This window comes from Musca autumnalis, unplaced genomic scaffold, assembly GCF_047663935.1.
Source record: "Musca autumnalis isolate F117 unplaced genomic scaffold, ASM4766393v1 scaffold_1, whole genome shotgun sequence".
In the NCBI taxonomy this organism is placed as follows: domain Eukaryota; kingdom Metazoa; phylum Arthropoda; class Insecta; order Diptera; family Muscidae; genus Musca; species Musca autumnalis.
In genome coordinates this window covers 295373946-295378077 of record NW_027411644.1, presented here as the reverse complement: position 1 = coordinate 295378077, position 4132 = coordinate 295373946, and the positions used below count along the sequence as shown (strand labels likewise).

Sequence of the window (4132 nt, the reverse complement as noted above, 5' to 3'; positions counted from 1 at the left end):
ATATTGTTTGGGATCATGAATATATCAATATATTAAGAAATAAATGTGAAACCACCTATTTTATACTCGCAGCTTTTAGGCTACATACGACCAAAATATGCCTCATCGAAAAAATGATTTTGGACCCCAATTATGTTTGGACGAAATCAGTTTCAGACAATTTGAAGCCATCCTTTCCTTGAAAATGGCTCGAAAGTTTAAAAAAACCTCTGTAATATTTCTGGGAATCTTAGATAGAGTTCGAAGCTTGTGATTATCGGTCCACTCTTCCGTTACCTCCACCACAACATTTCAAAAATATTTGGACTGCGTACGTCAGATCCTGATCCATAGCATTCATTTATCGTCATCGCTTTTCTTACTGGTGGAATATAATTACAAGTTATTGCTTACTTAAACCATACATAGTAGCATCTGTTGGCCAATACAATTCTTTTACTTATTTCACAACTTATGTCGTTTGTTGTGTTTATGGCAGTGCCGAGGTAGACGAAGTCTTTAACTACCTCAAAATTGTAGGTACCAACTTCCACAGTTGGTTCACCGCCAGACTCACTTTCGCAGATTCTGATTCGACCTTCCTAAAGGTATCAGTTACTTCCTTTACTGATCGTCCCATGATGTCTATGTCATCAGCATAGGCAAGTAACATGTGGCTATTGGTGTAAATTGTGCCATTTCTTTTGACATTTGCATCTCTTATTACCTTTTCCAGCAAAATGTTGAATAGGTCACACGAAAGGCTGTCTCCTTGTCTGAAACCTCTTTTGGTACAAAATTCTTCTGAGAGGTTCTTTCCAATTTTAACTGAGGACCTAGTATCAGTTAAAGTCATCTTACAAAGCCAGATGAGCTTTGCGGGGATACCAAATTCAGACATTGGAATATCTTTGATCGGAGGGGACTGTCGAATGCTGTTTTATAATCGACAAAAAGGTGATATGTGTCGATCTGTATCTCTTGGGTCTTCTCTAGGATTTGCCGCAGGGTAAATATCTTGTCAATGGTGGACTTGCCAAGTCTAAAGCCACATTGGTATGGTCCAATTATTTCGTTGACCATTGACTTTAGTCGTTCGCACAATATCCCTGACACTATCTTATAGGCAATAGGGAGAAGACGTATGCCCCTATAGATGGAGCATACAGTCTTATCTCCTTTCTTGTGGACGGGACATAGGATGCTCAGGTTCCAATCGTCGGGTACGCGTTCTTCCTGTCAGATGGTGCTAACTAGCTGATGCATACACCTTATCAGCGCGACGCCTACGGTTTTAAACATCTCGGCTGGTAAGCCCTCGACACCTGCTGCTTTATTATTCTTCAGCCGGTTGATTGCTGTTTTTACCTCATCTTGGCCGGGCGGTATACATTCTATACCATCTTCTGGGATTGGATCTATGGTATCATCGTCTTCGCTACTATTGGATACCAGCAGATTGGAGAAATGTTCCTTCCATATCCTGAGCACGCTATCTGTATCTGTTACCAGATTACCTTGCTGGTCTCTACAGGAGGATGTGCCTGTACCAAAGCCATCTGTTTGATGTTTCACTCTTTGGTAGAATTTTCGGACTTCATTCTGGCTCCTGTACATCCCGATTTTTTCACACTCCCGCTTTTCCATTTCTCTCTTTTTCTGGAGGAAAAGACGTTTCTCTTCTCTCCTTTTCTCCCTTTTCTCTTCTCTCCTTTTCTCTCTCGTGCGCTTCGCGTTGCTACGGATTGTAAAGTTGCCCTATATGCCGCATTTATCTCTTCGGTGGCAGGACGATACTCCTGATCATACCATGAATCAGGATTCCTTGGTGGAGGTCTCTGATATCCAAGTATGGATTTTGCGGCTGTTTGCAAGGAGTGGGCAATATTTTGCCATTGTGTTGTTATGTTATCGGGACAAGGAGTGCTCGTGTTAAGCGATTGGGCTATTTGAGTCGAATATGCCTTGGCTATCTGTTGTGTTTGCAGTCAACTTCCGCGTTGTGTCTGTTCGTGCTTTATTTGCAACGTTTAAACGGGTACGTACCTTTGCTGCAACAAGGTAGTGGTCCGAATCAATGTTTGCGCCTCGGAACGATCGTACATCCAACACGCTCGATGAATGTCTTCCATCTATCACAACATGATCAATTTGATTTCTTGTTTTCTGATCTGGAGACAGCCAGGTGCGCTTATGAATATCGAGATGATTAAACCAGGTACTGCTAACTACCATATTTTTTGCAGCTGCAAAGTCTATCAGCCTCATACCATTGTCAGATGTTTCACTGTGGAGACTGAATTTCCCGACTGTTGGGCCAAAGATATTCTCCTTTCCAATTTTGGCATTAAAATCGCCTAGAATGATTTTAATGTCATGGGCAGGGCAACGGTCATATGTTTCTTCTAAGCGCTCGTAAAATATATCTTTGGTCTGTTCGTCTTTTTCTTCAGTGGGAGCATGAGCGCAAATAAAGCTGATGTTGAAGAATTTACTAACTACGACTAACTACGAATCCGCAACCAAACTCATGCTTTACGTCATGGCAGCTATAATACAGTGCGTCACCTTTAGGTGTTGTTGTGACGCCTGTCCCAATCCATCGTATTTCCTGTATGGCAGTAATATCGGCCTTGTACTTTTCAAGTACGTCTGCCAATACGAAGACTGCCCCTTCTCTATAAAGAGTGCGAACATTCCAGGTGCAGATTCGCAGATCAAGGTCCTTAAAACGTTTGCGGGGTTCGTCAACTTTAGAGGGGTTTGTTTTTCTTTTCTTTCGTTTTTTCATTGTAGGCTGTTTTTTCTAGGGGAGGGTTACTAACCCAACGCCCAAACCCAAGTTTTTAACGTTCTTATCGGTGAACGCGCGGCACATGTTAGCTCACTACCTTTAACGGGTGTTTAAGGCAGCTCCCCAGGTGACACCACGCGGAGGTCAGTGTCCACTTGAGATGAAAGAGGAACGGTCAGGACCGTTCCTTGGTATCTTCCATCCCCTACGTCACCCTATTGCCCCTTCATTTTCATATATTTTGAAAGCTTAAAGATTTTCTCACGGGGAAGAGTTCCTTCCAAAATTTACCCGTGCGAAGAAAAAAGCCAAAACCGACAAAACTTTCTAAATTGTATTTTGTTGCCCTTTTTGAATGTCAGATTCAGTTGAAATAATATACATAGTTATGAAAGTTACTTCATATTTATGTTCCATAGTTGAGTAGTAATGCCCTTTCTAAAGAACTAGCTGAACCCGGTGCGCTTTGCTGCCCCGACTACGATAAAATATAATGGAATGAAAAATTATTATTTTAACGTTTTTAATATTTTAACGAATAAATCTAGGAGATTTGAAGACGTTATATTCCTATTCAGGGTTGTTATGTAGCTACTATGGTATTTTTGTATGTTTCAGGAGGTAACACTCCTCCGAAAGCCTTTCCGCCTATAAGTATTGCTAATATATATCATAATAAAACATAAATCTTAAGAAGTATCTCAAAGACATGATACTTAATAGCTGTAGCCTTGGTCAATCCCTTCCCGACTATAAGTACTTCTGTAAATAATGATGACTTTTACTGACTGCTAAGTCTTCAAAATTTGATTGAAATTGAACATACGTAACAAAAACATAAAATCGACCGAAAATATATATGGGTAGCTATATTCCTATATGAACCGCCCTCCATATAATTTGTCAAATTTATTTTTAGACCAAATCCCGTCTCACATTCACATTTTGTGCATAAAAAACAGAAAATCAGCCGAAAATATATATGGGAGCTATATTCTAATCTGAACCGATTTCGGTATAATTTGTCCCATTTATTTCTAGAACGAATTGCGTCACGCTTTCCAAATTTCAGTGAAATTGGACGTATGCAGTGTGTCCAAATCTGAACCGGTCTCGATATAATTTGGCACATTTATACTTGGAACAAATTCCGTCAGACATCCCAAATCAAATACAGAAAATGGGCCTAAAATATAGATAGGAGCAATATCCAAATCTGAACCGATTTCGATATGATTTGGCACATTTATGTCTAAACCAAATCCCGTTACGCATTCCAAATTTCACCGAAATTGGACATAAATAGCGAGTTAGGTTCATAAAATACAGGAACTTGGCCGAAAATATATACAGGAGCTA

The 4132-nt window shown here is 40.2% G+C and overlaps 1 protein-coding gene across 4 annotated transcripts in view; it reads right to left on the bottom strand.

Moving 5' to 3' along the window:
* The window catches only part of Sol1, a 458110-nt gene that overhangs the window by 205299 nt on the left and 248679 nt on the right, over positions 1-4132 (bottom strand). The window lies entirely within an intron of this gene.